This window comes from Ixodes scapularis, unplaced genomic scaffold (assembly GCF_016920785.2).
Source record: "Ixodes scapularis isolate PalLabHiFi unplaced genomic scaffold, ASM1692078v2 PGA_scaffold5__190_contigs__length_132052651, whole genome shotgun sequence".
In the NCBI taxonomy this organism is placed as follows: Eukaryota; Metazoa; Arthropoda; class Arachnida; order Ixodida; family Ixodidae; genus Ixodes; species Ixodes scapularis.
Genome location: NW_024609880.1, coordinates 30,511,186 through 30,530,809, shown reverse-complemented (window position 1 = coordinate 30,530,809; position 19,624 = coordinate 30,511,186). Strand labels below are relative to the sequence as shown.

The 19,624-nt window shown below is 48.6% G+C and overlaps 1 pseudogene; it reads right to left on the bottom strand.

The window, feature by feature from the left end:
• Nucleotides 1-7,233: 7,233 nt before the first annotated feature.
• LOC120849347 lies at nt 7,234-18,475 on the bottom strand (annotated as a pseudogene).
• Between the last annotated feature and the right edge of the window lie 1,149 nt (nt 18,476-19,624).

The following is a 19,624-nucleotide window of genomic DNA, read 5'->3' as shown; positions in this document are numbered from 1 at the left end:
TCTTCTTCACTCCCCTCGCGCACCCTTCTCCCCTTTCCTTTTCTTCTCCCTCTTGCTCCCTCCCCCCTTCCCCACCGACGTTTGTTGGTGCAAAGTTCGCTGGCAACAAATATATCTTGTAAACTGAAAGCTTGTACAGATCTGTTTCGTCCTTCTGTTTGTTTTGTGCTTTCTTACTGTTACATCTGTTCCAACGCGCTCGTCAAAATCTTCTTAACTATTTTTTTTGCATATCTGAGTCTGTCTTCAGTTGCTGTTTACACTGCCCTGGTGACATTGAGATAGATGCATGCTGGCCTATGATGAAACCTGCTCAGGTGGCTTCAGTGTACAGAGTTGCAGCCCAACTGCGAATTATCGTCACATTTCCCTTATTTCAGGAGGTAGTCGGTTAGACTGTTACATGCGGATAAACTAAAACTCTGCTGTGAAGGAATTGTTGGGAAACTGAGCCTTGCATGGGGGGGGGGGGGGGCACATGTCTCGGTCAGAAGAGAAACTGTCCCCAGTGACATACCTTCACACTCTTTTCCCTCCTCTTTGTATGTTTGTAACTTATTATTTAATGTTCATAACCAATATGAAACACACATTGGTTTTTTCTAGGGCTGGGCAATTGGTTGATTAACCTACCACTTAATACTTTAATCACAATACATTTTTTTAACCGGTTAATTGGTAGAATTTTGACAGACCAAAAGTAAAAATTAAATGCTTTCACCATGCAGATGTGGATGAGTACACTTATATGAAGGGCATATTTTCGGTGAAATTTTAACCTAAAGTAAACTGTAAATCTGAGACTTGTAAATCCCGACAAGTGCAGAAGTTTACACGTGTCCCGGCCACTTCAATGCCATGCGAGTGTCCGTTTAGCGCAGCAGAGACTATTGTGAACAGTCAAAGGTGGCCGCTGTTGCCAAAGAATATCAACAAACTTCCTTGCCTCAAGCAGCTGAAGTAATAATCTGCGAGTGTGAGTGTCTTTGAACTGTACAGAACAATGTATCGACCTTGATTTATAATTGAAATTGTATATTGCACCGTTTGTCACATATTCAGCAATGGGAAATAGAAAGACATATATATATATATATATATGTGTGATTTTGAGTTATGAATGAGACCAAATAATGAATAATCAATTAATCGGGTTAAAATTTTGATCGACGCCCAGCCCCACTTTTTTCTTTTCATGTAATGGCAGTCGCGGAAAATGTTTCAGAAAAACGAGCAGTGTTCACCCCAACTCACAGACAGAACAAGTGGCCACATGATCTAGAGCCAATTACCAGAAGCATACTATTTGGATTCACAATTTTGTTTTCTGCTGCAGATACCGGTCACCTAGATGTAGGCACGCATGTCCACCTTGACAGACTCCCACAAGAGCCGAATGCCCTTGCATTACTTGTGTGGCAGCTTCTCTATGCCCTGCTGGAACCACTTTTACAGCGGAGCTGTTAAGGGCTGGTTTCCCCAGGATCGTGTCCCTCACAAAGAAATGAAGACACCGAACTCTGGACATCTACCACCATCTATGAGCGACGGCGGCAAGCCACCTATCTGGTTGCCGCCGTCGTTCATAGGTGGCGGCAGCCTTTCCACTTTGGCTTGCCGACTTGCGGCCAGCCGTTATTTTCCATTGTACAGCTCCGCTGGTTTTCCTTCTTCACCACAGTGGAAAAGCTGAAAGTTTTTTTCTCGTCATTTGTCCAACTTTTGCATATTGCAGTCATATCGGTTGTCAGAGTCCTTTACTAAAAAAAAAACAAAGAAACAATGATTTTTTTTTGTGTTTTACATTTACACCTGGACAGCTGCTTCCCATGTATTAATGGCTGCGAAATGCCACATTTTATGTGATAAACACTGGAGACCCGGGAAGGCCATACACGATTCAACATCCGACTGGTTGTTTGACATGCCAAAAAGACTGCTGAACCCGATCAGACACTGGCAATCACAGACTCACGTGAATGCAGCGGCGTAAACTTTCCATCTTCCCGGGGGAAAGGGGGGCAGGCTGAGAAGTTCTCCCGGGGGGGGGGGGGGGGGGGGGGGAGGGGAGGGAGGGGTGTTTTCCGCCCAAGCGGAAAAGCACCTCCTCCCGGAAGCATGCTGGGATTCTATTTTTCATGCATTTTGTCAATAAAGGCAACGTGGGCATTATTTTGTTTACATGCCACTACTAGAAACTCGTTACATGGCACCTAAACAGCATCTCAGTAAGGATCATGGCCCGGGCCCGGAGGGGACGGAGCCCCCCCCCCCCCCCCCCCCCCCCGGATCTCATTAGGGGGGGCACGAACCCCGATGCCCCCCCGTAGTCTACGCCTATGCGTGAATACACAAGATGCAGCGAGTGGGTGGCACCTGATGAGGTTCGACAATCTTTCTGGTATGTCGTAGGACCGGTCGGACATTTAGTCGTGCATGCGTGTGGCCTGACTGGTCCCCCAGTAGTTATCATCTGTTTGGTGCCACGAAAAAATTATTCCTGCAAATTTGCATTTCAAGTCTTCTGGTGCAGGTAAAAGAAGTATTTTCTTTGTTTTTTTTTCGAACTTGTACTTTTCGAACTGTAATACCTTGGCAGGGTAATACAGAATAAAGAAATAAACAACCATGTTGCTCTCAGTAAGGCTGATTACAGTTGTTGCCAACAGTATAATAGCTGCCCTCCCAATTTTTTCCTTTGTAAGCTCAGTGTAAGCATGCTGGGTACAACACAGATGAAAATATTCTCAATGCTTACATAAGTGCACCTTCAAGGCCGGCATCATCAGATAGGGAACTAAAGAGGCAAAACGTGCAGCTTAGCCTACCAGTAGCTTTACTTACTGTGTAATAGAGGTCTTTCAGGCATGTGAAAAGAAAATCGAAGTGAAGTGGTTCAAATTAATCCTTAGTTCTTCCCGAGGCATCCATCACATCTACATTTGCTTCGGAAAATCAATGCCAAGCATTTTACACTTGCACATTCTCCCATTGAAAAACACAACACACAAAAGAAGAAGAAAAAAAAAAAGAAGAGGACAAGGGGAACACAAGAGAAGTAACTCTGTACTCACTCTTAATAATGTAGTGCATATATAGGGTGGCTAAAGTCGCCAGGCTCGATCTAAAATGGACCGTAAAAATCGACGCCTGCCCGTAGCCCCTCAAACTTTTCGTCAAAGGCGTATTTCATAGGTCGGTTTTTTCTTGTAGAATTACAAAGCGTAGTTCTCTTTCTGTAAAAAATAAGGCCAAGAAACTTGCCTGGGTCAACGGCGGGAGGCGACGCAGACGACCAAGTCAAGGTGCGGGGTGTGTTTGACACTCCTATTGATAGATGGCGCTACCTCCTTGTTTCCGTCAGAGTTCTGGTTTCGGTTTGCTTTCAATGAAATATCGAAAGTGCCCGCGTCGACCGTGGTTTATTGACACCAACATAATCGGTTTTGTAATCTACCTTTGGCGTGAAAATAAATGCAGACAATGATAGAAAAACTTCAAGTAACAAAAATAAAAGAAAACGCGGTTGCATAACGACAACGCTGACGGCGCTCTTGCTGCCGGCGGATTTCGTCTGCGTGTCGTCTGCTTTCTTTCGCTGGTCGGTTGCATCCTCGGACGCTGCTTCCGAGACCATTTTTTTGTTTTGTTTTGCCGCGGTTGGTGGAGAGACAGCCACCATGCGTCACTTTGGATGCTATTTACACCGCATGCACTTTTGAGACACGGGAGGCTGCCAAAGCAAGCTCCAGATAAACAGCAATTAATGGCTCTGAAAAGAGCCTGTCAGTAGGAGCCCGCGGTTTTCGCGGTTGTCAAAGCCGCTGGTCATATGTGCAAAATGGATAGATATGTGATCTTCAGTTCTCGTTGTCTTCAGTCCACATGTCCACCTCGAACTTGGAGGCACTTGTGCAGTCTTCGCTCATAATCCCTGAAGGCTGCCTCCCGCATGTTGTCCGTGATCGCATCGAAGGCGGATATAATCCGCTCTTTTAGTTCCGTCATCGAGCGTACGCGAACTGCGTAGACCTGGGCTTTCACAAAACCCCAAACAAAAAAATCACAAATTGTCAGGTCAGGGGACCGTGGGGGCCAGGGCATTGTCGGTGACCCTCGACCCATCCAGTTGCCGGGAAAGGTTCTGTCAAGCCAGTCTCTCACTGCGGTGGCGTAATGCGGTGGTGCTCCGTCTTGCTGGAAGATGCACACCTCCCTTTGCATGTGCGAAGCTTCCAGCTCCGGCAAGACGTCCTGTTCGAGCATGCGAAGGTAGGCGTCGCCGGTGACCGTGCCCTCAAAAAAGAATGGACCGACAACGCCTTCCCTCCAAAGTCCACACCATACTACGACCTTTGGTGACTGGATAGCCTCTTCAATGATCCAGTGGGGGTTCGTCTCGGACCAGCAGCGGGTGTTTTGCTTGTTCACGTGCCCATCCAGATGAAAAATAGCTTCGTCCGTGAAAAGCAGAAACGGAAGGTGGTTCCTGTTTGTGGAGATGCGCCCAAGTTCGTCCACGCAGAACTGCTTTCGCCGTTCATAGTCATCTGGCTGCAGCTCGAACAGAACCTGTGGCTTGTACGGATACATTTGTCGGCGGATCACCATCCAGACGAAACTTTTACTGATGCCAAGTTGTCTTGCGACTTGCCGCACGGACAGGCGTGGGTTCAATGCAAATGCCGCAAGCACGGCGTGTCGTTTGTTCTGCTGTGGCGACCTCTCTTCAAGTACTCGCAGCCTGGTCTGCACAGTGTTTTCCGTGTTGAATCGGTGCACCCAGCGCAGGACAGTCCGACGGGTGGGCGGACGCCTGCGAAAAGTGGCTCGAAACTTCGATCTCACTTGCCTCATACTCCTGGTTTCTGTAAACCAAAGGACTACTTTTGCCCTCTCTTCGACGGTCAGGTGACGCATTGTGGCTGTTTTCTCCCCAACCACGACAGAAAAGGTCTCGGAAGCAGCGTCCGAGGATGCAACCGACCAGCGAAAGAAAGCAGACGACACGCAGACGAAATCCGCCGGCAGCAAGAGCGCCGTCAGCGTTGTCGTTATGCAACCGCTTTTTCTTTTATTTTTGTTACTTGAAGTTTTTCTATCATTGTCTGCATTTATTTTCACGCCAAAGGTAGATTACAAAACCGATTATGTTGGTGTCAATAAACCACGGTCGACGCGGGCACTTTCGATATTTCATTGAAAGCAAACCGAAACCAGAACTCCGACGGAAACAAGGAGGTAGCGCCATCTATCAATAGGAGTGTCAAACACACCCCGCACCTTGACTTGGTCGTCTGCGTCGCCTCCCGCCGTTGACCCAGGCAAGTTTCTTGGCCTTATTTTTTACAGAAAGAGAACTACGCTTTGTAATTCTACAAGAAAAAACCGACCTATGAAATACACCTTTGACGAAAAGTTTGAGGGGCTACGGGCAGGCGTCGATTTTTACGGTCCATTTTAGATCGAGCCTGGCGACTTTAGCCACCCTATATATTTCTGGGGTGAGGAGGCAGGGGAATGTCCCCCTGCCTCTTCTTCCCAGAAACCGCTGGGATGCTCGTGTAACTGGGTTTCGGTAAAGTGGTCTGTTCTTCCCGAGATCGTACCACTGGTACGCTTAGGCAAGACATTGTTATCGTCGTGAGATATGCAAGGACGACGGAGGGAGAGGCCAAAGCAACGAGAAGCTCTACACACCGAGGTGGCCTGCTGTGCAAGCGCTCACGTGCAGTGTAAACGCTGCTCAAGAGAATATTCTCGTACTTGTGTTTCTTAGCTCGCTCACAGGCATGGGGAACACATTGCTTTCGGCGCGAGGCCGGCTTCCACCTTCAGTGATTTTCTGGCATCGCGTGAGCGTCCAGCGTGATCCTGCATGCTTGTGGCTCAGCGGTTTTCGGCGAGCGGGGAGGACGCGCTGGGGTCAGTGCTGCTCTGGTGAGCAGCGATAGTTAGGATCGCGAAGGTTATGCAGGCTAGGCTATATTATCAAGATGCATATATGGGCTCCCTGATACATTAATTTGTAAAGAACTACATGAAATTCTCTAATTAACCGAATAGTACCGACAGCTGACTTACCATAGCACCGCCATTTGTAAACATATGTGCGTACTCTTGAACCGGAGCGCGAGGTGGCAGCGATTTTTGGTCCTGGTCATGGATGGCATGGGTTTGCCTCTCTAACTTAATAAATAATAATTAAAACAAATTTCAAACAAGTGCAAATATATAACACAAGCGACCCATTTGTATTTTAAATTAATCTAAAGCCAGATATGACATCAGAGTATCAATTTTTTTTGTTGAAACACTAATGGGTTTTTAATGAGTTAATAATATATTGATATTGAAATAGTTTATTAGCAATATAATATGTAAAAGCTTTGCGGCCCATGCGTTGTAAAAAACCGGATATGACGTTTTGGGTCGACGCAACGTTTAGCGTTGCGTCGACCGGGTCGACCCAACGCCGGCCTATTTATTAATCTATCTTATCGTACTGATCAACTCTACTACCAGGTTGATCAGTACTATAACAACTAATATGGCCTCTCCTTAGCAGACCACCTTTCATTATAGCCAACCGCAGGAACCGCACTGAGAGTCCACTAAATCCTACCATAAATCAACAGTGGTCTTCGACGTCGCATCCCCTTCCAAAAGAAAAACAATTGTTTGTTTTGGTTAGCAAATTTCTTTGCAAACGCAAAAAAAAATCACCGAGTTCTAAAAAAAAAAAAAAAAGATATTGAGTTGCATACTATGACCGCAATGCGTCCCGAAACACCTTAGAAGAAAAATTAAATTGTTTTTATGGATTATTTAGGCGAAGAAGCATGACAATGATGGGGTGGTTTTTTCCAGTAAAAAACCTGCCCAGGCGGTGAGCCTTTTCAAAGTTATGTGACAAGATGTCATCGAAAACTTAAACTCGTGTACGCCAGTGAATTGAAAACTTGAACTCGAATACGGCAGTAGCAATTCAAATATGGCAATTAAAACCCTTGGTTTTTTGCTGGGAGGCTAGACCATATAACCCTTCAGTTCTTAAACTGAAGGGTTCTTGAATTGAAGGGTTGAACACAACGTGATCGACAATGTCACGATGTTTTCACGACCTAAAAAAAAAAAAAAAGAAGACGAAACAAATAAACAACAACGCAAATTCTTGGTTTGACCGATCAGTTGATAGGCAATGTCGTCAAGCAGGTAAGACGGGTAAGTGTTCTATTTATTTACGTGCTTGACAAGGGGCACGGCATAGATCTTGATGCCCAAGGGTTTACGGCCGTCCGATATAAGATCGCACTCAGACACCCGAAGGTACGACTCTATCGCGTTGGTGATGGTAAGCCAACCATTGCTGATGTATTGCACTGTCTTCCTGTCAATAGGTATCAGTAGAGGATCTGGAAGTGCGGTGACGGGGTAGAACCACAAGTGGTGATTGTTGTCCATGCTGTAGAACCATACTGGAAAATATCCTTCGGCTGTCACGTTACTGGTCCAAAGGACCTCCTGCGAAAAAGGATTGGGGTACATACGAGAGACAAGATATGAAATTTCCCATGTAACTCCCAAACATTCTTGCACGCGTCGCCGCTAAAGACTGCAGCTCACACATTTGCATTCGACTGCGACCGATTGTGTTGTGGTTTCTTGTAACCAGTTAACAGACCGGTACAATATATTGAGTAGCCATGGAGCACTGTAACTGCAGAGATGGTACAGAAAGACGACTAGGACAAAGTCTGATCGGCAGGTGCCATAGTGTCACCGAATACTGCGTCAGAGTACCGCGCATTCCCATTCTTTAGTGCTTGGCCGACAACAGGCTCGCTCTAGCCAAGTATGTTTTGATTTGGAGCGGCTTCATTTGACGGCAGAAGACACGTAGTACGCGTGCGATCACTATTATTATCATTAGGTCTGTTCGATTCGCCTGAACTGGCTGAGCTAGTTCAGCAGTGCAGGAACTGGTGTATTCGATTCAACCGGCAGTTGCACGACCGCTGCACTGGCGCGTTCGATTCATCCCAGATCTGAACGAGTTCAGACCCAGTTCCTCAAAATCTTGCACCGGCTCCGGAGTCAGTTCAGCGTACGTGCAGAAGCAGACGACAAGAGCAGACTGCGATAGCAGACGACACACCTCGTCCGTCACTGCTCGCGGTGCCATTTTTCGCCGCTCTTGCTCAAATGTCTGCGATGTTTAACAAGAACGCCGATACGGAGGGTGCATTTCCTCTCATTTATGATAACAACGTACCCGCGGTGGACGCGGAATTGAGATCATAACCGAGGGTAGGAATCTGCTTGATTATGACATACTGAAAGCGTTTTAGGCACCTGCTCGCGTAGGTTTGGCTCCCTATGGTAAGTGTTAAAATATTGGCTCACGTAAATTGTCTCTTTTTGATGCTAAGTAGGTATCCAGAGTGTTGATATTCTTCCTTGCGGACACGGGAAAGGTATTGCACTCTTGATAATTCCCGCCTTTAGTTGGTCTTGGATGCATACTGACGACTCCGATACATTGCAGAGGTCTGGGATTTAGTTCATTGGGCCTCGCATGCCCCGTAGTTCAGCATAATACTGCATGGTTTGTCCGCTGGTATCTGTGGACGCCCACTAACGGGAAAAAGCGCCCAGAATCGGCATTGGCTTGGCAGTTCCACGCAGGTCTTTCTTGCGAATCAGAATAAACGCTTCAGCTTGACACCAAAGTTATGGTCGATAACTGTCTTGGCCAAAACGCTATCGTCAGGGCTTCGTATTCGAGGTGACCTCTACCGACCGCGCGCTGCCGCCAGTGACTCCCGACGCAAAATCATCCTGATGCCATGAACCTATCGTCGAAATGCGAAACTCGAAAGACTTGGAATGAATCTACTATTGTTAAATGAATGTGAAGGACACGAACGCTTATGGAAACTACAGGAACCGAACGGCCGTTAAAAATGCAGACAGAAACACATTTCGTGCAGAAAACGTTTTTAGTACACTCGAATAAAAAATATTCACAGAAAAGATTCCGTTATTATACTTTAAAACTAAGGAAACACGAATGGTATCATCAAACCGCGACTAATTAAATGTAGCATACAACGTGGCATGGAGAAACAAGAGCGAACAGACGCAGACGACACCCTGCGCTTCCGCTCGGAAAGCCGATTACAGCGCCAGTCCTAGCGCGTCGGCTGAACTGGTTCTGCGCCGCCGCTGCACGACTCCTGCACTCGTCTGAACTCGGACAGAACTAGTTCAGAACTTTCTGGCCGAATCGAACAGACCTATTGTTTCTAGTCACTGCTATAAGCAACCATCTTGTTGGCAGCCAGCTTCCGCCGCAACATTCCGGGGGGATTGTTGTCAGCCACATAGCGCTGTGACGCAAGTGTTTTTTTTAGGAAATCGCATCTTACCATTGTGTATTTCTCTGCTTAGCGTTGCGTAATTCACAGCAGGAAAATAACATTAATGAGGCCTTGACAACCCTCATTTCTGTACGTCATTTGATGCCTCAAGAGAAAGAGATGCCTGTTGCAGATCAAGTATGGTGTGGATGGTGACAAAAATATCGTTGGTATTTCAGATTTAGCGAGCCTTTGATTTCATAGCAAGCAATTCTCGTAACTCACCGTCAGTTTCATTTGCCTGCATTGATCATTTGGAGAGATCGCGTCGGCTATCAACTGCATCGGGCATCGTCGCGATAGCGAAATCATTGGGGAACTTCGCTCCAAACTTCCTCCGGCCAGCAAAGATTCCCAAGCTATATCATAAGAGCTTGAGACTCTTGTGATAGAAGGCGGGCATGCTAGGCCTTCCAGGTTTCAACAGCCTCAGGCCGAGAGCCGCCTTCGCGCCATCACGTTCGCCGCCAACATGGTGACCGCTTCTGCTTCCTTCTGCGTTCCGCCATGGCGGAAGCTGATGAAGCACGAGAGTCCGGCATTCCCACCGTGGCCTTGACCTTTCCAAGCGTGGGCCTGGTTCCGCCGCCGAAGTTCGACTTCGCTCACCCGGAGAAGTGGCCGCACTGGATTCTTCAGTTCGAGGATTACAGTTTTGCGTCGGACCTGCACCAAGCGTCCGGGGAAGTTCAGGTGCACACGTTGCTTTACACAAGGGGTTCCGAAGAAGCGCGAGACGCTAGGCCTAACCGAAGAAGAGTGGGTGACCTTCGCTGCGGTAAAGGAGAAGTTCACAGCGCACTTCGTGTACCCGCTCAACGAGGCGTGCGAGAGAGTCCGATTCCACCGCCGTGTCGAGGAACCGGGGGAGAGCGTCGACACCTTTACACGGCACTTCGGGAGCTTGTCCGCAAGTGCCACTACTCTTTCGCGGAGGTAAAGGACCGCCTTGTTTCAGACCGTTTCGTCGTGGGACTCCTCTACCCGCATCTCTCAGACAGGCGGTGTCACTGCCCTAACCTCAACATGGCCAAAGCACGTCTTCAAGCTCGCATCCATGGGGACGCCGTGAAGGCAAGAGCGACAATTTTCCGCGAGGGGACTGGTCCTGTTCCTTCCAAGCAGCTAAAGGTGTATGCAACTCGTCTCAAAAAGGGGCAGTAGACGACCGGCAAGAAAGACGCCTCACAAGCAAGACGCGTCTTTGTCGCCCAAAAAAGCAGCAAGCACTGCAGGTTTTGCGGCCGTCAGACGCAACCCCGAAATGAGGGTCCCGCTCAGCAGGCGAAGTGTCACTTCTGTCGTCGTTTAAGACACTTTGAGGACGTCTGCGAGATGCGGAAGAGAGACCTGAACTCTGTTCACCTACATGACGTGTCGACAACGGATCGTGCTAATTGGTCAAGGTACGTAGCTGTCAACGGGTACGACGTCAACTTCAAAGTTGACTCCGGGGCTGAGGTCACAGTTGTGCCAAGCACGTTTCCCGGAGCCCCTCGGTGTCTCGAGAAGCCGGAAGGACAGCTGACGGACCCTGAAAACCATCCCTTGAGGATCCTCTGCACGTTCCAAGCCACGCTTGAGAGGGTAAGACATATGTTTTACCCTCTCAAGACCCGGCACTCCCTGAGTTCCTTGCCATCTAGAAGCTTGGCGTCGTAAAGTACGTCGATGCCCTCTGCAGTCCCGACCAACGGACACCTCTTCAGGGTGACGTCTTCGAGGGCTTGGGGAAACTCAAGGACGAGTACGTGATTCGCCTCTAATCAGCTGCACAGCCGTTTTCACTCAGCGTCCCTCGGCGCGTACCGATACCTCTTCATGACGTCGTTCGCAGGGAACTGGACAAGCTTGAAGCGGATGGTGTCATCCGGAAAGTTGATGATCCAATGGACTAATGCTCGGGCATTGTCGCCGTCGTCCGGAAGTCCTCAAGGAGCTACCGCATCTGTGTGGACCTGAAACGCCTGAACCAGGTAGTTTGGCGAGAGCGTCGCGTGCTGCCATCGATGGAGCATATCCTGAGGGCGCCTGGGGCCTGCCCGCATCTTCTTCAAGCTTGATGCCACGGCCAGCTTTCACCAGGTCATGCTCTCTGCAGACAGCCAGCTCTGCACAACCTTCAAACACCCTTTAGACGGTACTGCTTCTCTCGATTGCCCTTGAGGATTTGCTCCGCTTTAGAGTATTTCCAGCCCCAGATAAAAAATATTCTCGAAGGCCTGGATGGAGTCGTCCACATGATTGACGATATTCTCACCTTTGGATGCACGCAATAGGAGCATGACCACCGTCTGAAAGAGGTGTTGGGTCGTCTCAGCAGAGCCGGCGTGAAGCTGAGCCGAGCCAGATGTGTCTTCTCAGTGCCGAAAGTCAGTTCTTGGGAGTCACGGTCAGCGCCAACGGCACCAGCCCCGCTATCGACAAGCTCAAGGCTCTGGCGAACTTGGAGGCTCCGGTAGACGTCAGACGTGTCAGGAGGCTGCTGGGCCCTTTTCTTCCCCACCTGTCCGACGTGACTGCACCGATCCGAGCTCTCCTTCAAAAGAACAGTGCATGGTGCTGGGGGCCCCGTCAGCAGATGGCATTCGAACGACTGAAGGGCATGCTGAGCTCCGAAGTTTGTATGGCTAAGTACGACGCCTCCCACCATACCAGGGCGTCTGCTGATGCGAGTTCCTATGGACTTGGAACCGTCATGTTGCAGGACCAACCGTCAGGAGAGCGTCGTGAAGCCTACGTAACGAGTCTCAGTTGACGTAAGAGACCGTGAAAACTACGTTCACGGTTTCTTACTGTCAACGGAGACTCGGTACAGTTAGACAGAAAAGGAAGCAATGGCTGTAATGGGGGCCGTCGAGCGCTTCGACTAGTTTGTTCTTGGCTTGAGGTTCGACGTTGAGACCGATCACAAACCCCTCGTTACGCTGCTGGGTTCTCCGGAACGGCGCACAATTCATCATCATGTTTAGCGGCCAAGGATGCGTCTTATGTCCTACCAGTACTGGGTTCTCTACGTGCCCGGGAAGTTTCTGGCAACAGCGGACACTCTTTCCCGTGCTCCTCTGAAAACCACCGAGAACCAAGTCGACACAGTCGAGTTGTTTGTGGGGGCGCTGCTCAAAGACGTCGAAGGTCTCACGCCCTCTCGTCTCGATCGTCTTCGCAAGCACCAAGCCGAGGACGGAGTCTATGCTGGATTGCTCAGGTTCTGAGAAGGTGGCCGAAGAAGGAAGGTGTCCAATGCTCCTGTTCATCCTCAAGCCTACTGGAGGGAACAAAGCAGCATCACTGAATTCCAAAGGCTGCTCCTGATAGGCTGTCGTATCCTAGTTCTCAAGAACGGTATCTTCAAAAGGAGATGCTCCAACTCCTCCACGAAGGTCACTGAGGCATCGGGCGATGTAAAGCAAGGGCTCGCGACTCGGTCTGGTGACCCGCCATAAACAGTGAATTTGAACAGCGGGTTAGCACCTGTGATAGGTACGCGCAGACAAGAGTTCAGCCCAGCCAGCCACTTCTTGGAACTCCCTCTCTAGACCGGCCGTTAAAGCAAGTAGGTGTGGACCTGTTCGGGCTGAAGGGACGGACCTATGTTGTCATACTGGACTACTACTCGCGCTTCCCTTAGGTGGCGATCCTTACGTTTACGACATCTAGCTTTGTCATCGCTGCCATGAAGAGCTCCTTCGCTTGTTTTGGAATCCCGGCGTCCTTGGTATCGGACAACGGTCCGCAGTTTTCTTCAACCGAGTTTGCTTCTTTTGCGGCCGCCTATGGTTTCGCACATAAGACAAGCAGCTCAGGGTAACCTCAAGCAAACGGGGAAGCAGAGCGCACAGTCCGGAAGCTCAAGGAGCTTTTTGTCAAGTCGGATGATCCGCACATGGCATTGCTGGTCTATCGTGACACTTCTGGTGTGACCGGCCACAGCCCCTCGGAACTGCTGATGGGACCGCGCCTACAGATTTGGCTACTGAGGGTCAACAGATCACTCACTCCCAAGTGGCCATCACCGGAGGTCGTCAGACGCCGAGAAGAGGTGGTGCGAAGTCCTCGAAAGAAGGATTTCAACCTTCGTCACGCGGCCCTGTCACTGCGGCCTTTGGAAGCAGGCGGGGACGTTTGGGTCCAGGACACTTCGTGTGCGGCAAGAGTACTCAGCCAGGCACATCGACCCTGTTCCTACGTCATCGAGACATCTAGTTGGTGGTGCAACGCAACTGCAAGCATCTGGTCCCATTCACTCCCAGCCGGCCGAGCGACCCAGTTCCATGCCTGCCAGCCACACCCGGTCAGTCAAGCCCCGTAGCTGAACCGCAAGCCAACACTCCGACTCGTGACTCGTCAGACATGCCCAGCACCTCTGGGACAAGTGCCCCTCAAGGTGTTCGGGTCACCCGTTACGGGCAGCAGGTGAAATCACCAAAGAGACTATTTATAAGCTCGACGTTAGGCCACAGAAGACCTCTCGAGCTCAAAAGCGGGATGTAGTGTTGTGCCCATCTTCTAACAGATGGCGCCACCGTTCCACACGGCGGTATATTTGCCTTCTTCCGGGGAGCGTGCGGGGAATAAAAACACTTTTGTTTCAGCTCTTTCATCCCTCCTCGGCTGCTGTTGTATCGCGACCGCCTAGTCGCGACAATATATGTGTTTCATTCTATACTTCCAGAACATCTTGCATGCAGCTGAATATAAATCTATGAAACGCAGTAGCGTTTATATGACGGACTTCCGCATGCTCAATAACCGTAAAAAGAATTGGCAGGGGCTCAACATGATAACAGTAATAAGCTGCTAAGTTCTCTAAGTAACACAGTCCACCGCTGCAACGGGGACACGGCATAGACCACCATCATCGAGTAAATTAAAGCTATGTTTGGCTAATTTAAACACTTTCGTAGCCCCCCCACCCCCCTCCGCCCAAATCGTTCATAACATGAGTTGTCCATAATAGCGTGGTAATGTTACCTGTCTGTGTTTTGAAAAGGGTCTATTGGCGATAGCCACAACTCAAAAATACGACTTTCTGTGCTTTCGGTGCGATATCAGGAAGCTCAGGGGTTGTGATTTCGTTCTGTTACGGACTGTGCTAACGTTTCTGGAAGACGGGAAAGCGTTTTTCCGCAATTTCAGAAAAAAGCTTTGGATAACACATCACGTCAACAACGATTTTAAGCATTAAGATGGTTGAAATGTCGTTACGCTGAAGCGTCGCTTGCGCACCTTCCGCCGTAAAACAAGCCGGCAAAAACATCACCTGCACATAGGAAGTTCAAACTTTCACCCAATGTGCGCAGAGCAGGTCAGTTGAACCGTGTGCCATTTTTTAGGCGCAATCATCTTGCTGTAAGATAATTAGAGCAAACAACTTGCCAAGGTCAAAGGGGGGGGGGGGGGGGGGGTGTTGGCAGACGATTGAGTTAGGGACGCTATTTACTTGTGGCGCCATCTCCTGATAAGCAAAGCGAACAAACGACGGAGTGCGTCCTCTGCTTGCTGCGCTTATCGGTAGATGGCGCCACAAACAATAGTGCTGCTAACTTGGACGTGACAGTTTCAATGGAAGGCCCGCTTGAAAAATCTTATATAAATACCACTGAAATTGGCGCTTCGTGTTGATTTTGCAGACTGTGGAAGATGCTTAGGCGCGTCGCCGCGGAACTCCTAAACAGCAAACGATATGTATTAGTAGTAATATAAACCCAGAAATAGTTAAATAGTTATACACGCCTTTGATCCAGTTAAAAGAATGAAACTTTTCCTTGTATTCCTCTTTTCATTCATAGTACCTAAATGCTGGTTTAAAATACCGCTTAGAAAGGAGATTCTCGAATCTTGAGGAATTTCGACTTAAACTGTCGGTTGAAATGACCCCGAAACCGGTATATTAAGATGGCAGACACCTATAATGTGTTTCCTGGTATTGACTGTCGTCGATGGCTGGTTAAGTACCCATAGATGTTCTGCCCCGAGCACGAGCTCTGTTTTTTCGCGACACATTGTCCCACGCCCAGCAAGAGCACGGTGGAAGGCAAGGGGTGCGTGCCATGGAGGTGAATCATCTACCGAGTGCTTAACATGTTACCGACTATAGGCGAAGCTATGTCGTGCGAGACGAATCGAACATAGTGTAGATGACGATCGAAGTCGCATTCAAACAGCAGCACCAACCTGCAGTGAGCGATGTCCGTGACGACCCAATCGATATTTAGAGATGTCCTCGGACGCACCGTCAAGTTCTGGTCAACGGATATCATATACTTCTCTGTGTACTCCTGTTGTTTGGAGTGGTTTATGATCACGTTGCGGCGAGATCCATCGGAAAGAGGCTTGGCGTTTAGCCCGATTTCGGTGACTCCTATGTCGAGGGAGATCGGCCTCTTCACCGTAGCTCAATCCCCTTTCTGTGCGCCACGCCTCTGAGCGGGTGCGTTGGATGGCCTGGGCAAGGCAAACTTGCTGAGGGTCCGTGCTCTCTCCGTTGTGAAACCATTCCGTGTGCACCAATTTTGAATTTATAGAGATATTACGGAATTCGCCGTAGACAATGGAATTTGTTCGAACCGTCACACTGAACCTGCAAGTGAAGGCATGTTTAGATATGATGTCTGAAATCTCTGCAGTGCTTGTAAACAATCATACATCAACCAAATTTCCTGAAAAAAAAAAATTAAAAAAGCGTGTCTTTAACTTTGCAGCACGAAAATACGTGAATGCCCAGGGCAAGGCATTATTTTTCCAATTATTAATCGGACAGTTATTATTCTTTCCCGACAATTCATAATAATTGTGTTAAGGCATGTTGCGAAAGCGTCCGAGAGGCAAAATGTGGTGTTGGCGTAGAAGAGGTGTCTACGTCACTGGACTAAAGTAAGAAAGGTACGAAGAAGCGGCGGAAGAAAGCTTTTCTGACCCATTGTACAACGCATTAATTTAGGATCAGGGTAGAGTCTCTTCTGACTCGCGGAGCCCAACAAAGCGTCACTGGCGCCATCTCGTCACGTATTTGCCAACACGCATGCAGCTCTGACATCACCCACTGCGGTGGCATTATACTGTCTTCACGGCGCATACGGAAAACCTCGAAATTTTTACCTCACAGAAATCCGCAGCTTCTGCGCATGTGATGTTGCCATACTCGACGTGGGCCAACGCGGGCTCGTGTGAAAACAACGTGCTCGCGTCGCGTACACACGCGGAAAGCACACACACACACAAAAACAACTTTCAGACTTTTTATTTTGGTGAAGAAGAAAGAGCACAAAGCTGTAGCTTCTGTTCTTGGCAGTGGCTTTCCAGGTGGGCGATCTGCTCTTCTTTCGCAAGGAAATTTGAAGCGCTCGACGCTGTGGAACTTTAGGCAACCTCGCGGCGGTTGCCGGAACCATTCGCGCTGCTGCGCATATCGCCGCCCGTTCCGTTCCCGCTCTTCTTCCTCCGAAAAAATGTTGCCGCCATCTATGAGCGACGGCGGCAAGCAGACAACCGGCAAACACAACACTCTGAACAGCTACCGCCATCTATGAGCGACGGCGACAACCAGAGTGTTGTGTCGACATTTGTTTAGTACCGGACACGATTCTGAAAAAACTAGCCCTTAATAGCTCCGCTGAAAAAGAGAGAGAAAAAAAAAAGAAATCGGGAATGTTGGTGAGAACCTTCGCCAGGAATATCTGACGAGCCAAACATCTCATCAGGCCGTCCCATTCGGAAGGATATCGACTGCACAGTCGATCGGTTTAAGACGATTTATTGCGCTCAAAGCCGGTGCGCTTGTACAAAGATGCGAATGGACCGATTTCACTAAGCGTTTCACGCATGCGTGAGGCCGCCATAAGTGGAGTTCATTGCAGGCAGGCGCCAGTTCACGAGACAGCTCGTGTCGCCTCGTGCTCTGCTCACGTAAAACCTCGGCGGGGTTGTCGCGCGTGCAGAAAGACTGCAGTTCCCAAGATGCACGGAGGCACCGGCGGCGCAATCAAACTGGCGGAGAGAGCGGTCTATCGCAGAGGAGGCAGAACCTGCGTCTAAATAACGACCGAGTCAAATGAATTGTTGTCCTTCTGAAGAAACCGGATACATCGCTTTCTTTACATATCGAGCTAAAATTTCATACAAAACTGGCAGCAGATATTGCATTATGTGTGTTAAAAATTCAAAGAATCAGCTTGTCTGAGTAAAGTTAAAAAAAAAAACACAAAAAAACAATGAAAGACGTTTACAATTTAGCACGCTTGTCCTGTATACTTCTTGTCCTTGTCTTTTTTTGCGCTATTTTATATGTTTAACGTTTACAATTTTCTGCAGTTTGAAATTAGAGCACAGCTCTTGAGGAGGAGGAGGGACGGGAACGAAGGTTAGGGTTTGCCTCTCCTGCCCCTCCTGCCCCTCCCCTCCTCCTCTCTCATGTAGTGGAAATTTGAGCGAAAATTTTCTCCGCTAAATTTAGCGAGACATTTTCCCCGATAAATTTAGCGGGTTAAGTTTCCCTGTTAAATTTAACGGTGAAATTGACGTCGCGCCAAATTTAGCGGTGAAATTGACGACCGGCGGACATGCTTTAATCATGTTCGAGGTTCATGTTTGCTTGACAAATGTCTGCAGGCGGTTTTTGTATCACCAACACGACAGGACCGCCACACGGGAATGAAGCATTACTCAGAGGCTGTCCGCAAACTGTCGTTTGCACGTTGTATTATCAGTGTGAACGCAGCTTTAAAAGGCGAACACGTGGGTTTGACACAATACGACTCACCGATTGTGCATATGTTTGAATTCAATGAAAAGGCATGTGCTCGCCCCGCATGTCCCACCAGAGGACGTTCGTTGCATGTTCCTCCGCCAAGCTCCGAACGTACGAGTCCACTTTTTCTTCGAGGTCGAACACGATATCCTCGGCCGTTGTCACGGAACCTGTACGACCAGGAATTAGGGACATCACCAGCAGCGCAAAACCAACGGCTAATGATCAAGTACTCAGAGCGTGTGGATTGTGAGAAACATAGTACGGTGTACAATGAACTTGTCCAACAAGTGGGGCTCGTCATGGTTACGCTTATATCATATATGTCGTCTATTGGCGTGGCGACGGCAAAACAATGTTTTCGTCCCTACTGGAAGTGACAACATTCAAGATGGCGGAGACCTTTTGGAAAATGTCTATGGATCTTTTACGTTTGCTCTCGTTTCCAGCCACCTGGTAGGCATATCCGGTACGGGCGACGAAAAAAAAAAAACAATAAAACTTTTCACTCCTGCAAATAGTGAAACAATATAGTGGAGACAAAATGAGAATGGGTGACGGCTATGCTAAGCTCGTTGCTTTCCACCACGCTTTGGCTGGGCATGAGCGCTAGGAGCTCACAAGATGCCCAACTGTTATCGAAGACGGCAAGCTTCCGCTATACAGCCAAAACAACAGAAGGCCCGTTCACACACTTGGGACTTCTTATAACCCGTTGACGACCGCCTGCTTATGACCGAAGAGGCTAAAAACCGGTTTTTCAGCCTTTCGTGTCCAAGTCGGTCGCATCGTGGAACGGAAGCGCGTGAACGGGCCTTTAGGAACGTATGCAACGAAACCTTTTAAAGAGATTGACCGGTGATATCCGTAAGTTACTAAGTTTTTTGCGCTGGTCACGCAGAGAAAGCCTAAAATAGACTCGTGTGTGATATTAATTTCATCACAAGACGCCCTAACATTTGTTAAATCAATTAAGAATACCAGTACGAAACTTCACGCCAAATTTCGCCAGTATGCATGGCTGGTCGTGTCGTGACGTCACTTAGGCAAGGTAACTTCAGAGTCGCGGGTGTTTACTTATTCCTGCTTTTGATCAATGGTGCGCACAAAGATCATCGTCGATGAATTGAACTTCCCCCAATGCCGTAAATCTTGTCTTTCTTAGAATGAAGGTATTTGACTGAGACAGCAATCAAGTTTCGTCAGAGCTTCTGCGGTTGCCGACGTAAACGCAGTGTGTTTTGCGGGTGCAGTCTGAGCTCTGTTTAAAGGGGAACTCCGGCGATATTTTGAGCAACCCCAACTAACCATATATTCGAAATCGCCGTCCATTACTCTTTTCGGTATGCTATTTAGTATCGCGAAATTCAGAATAGTTTTTGTGAAATCGGCAAATGAAAACGACGCCAAAACGAAGATTCGAATATACCCGCGCTTTTCATTGCCCTGACGT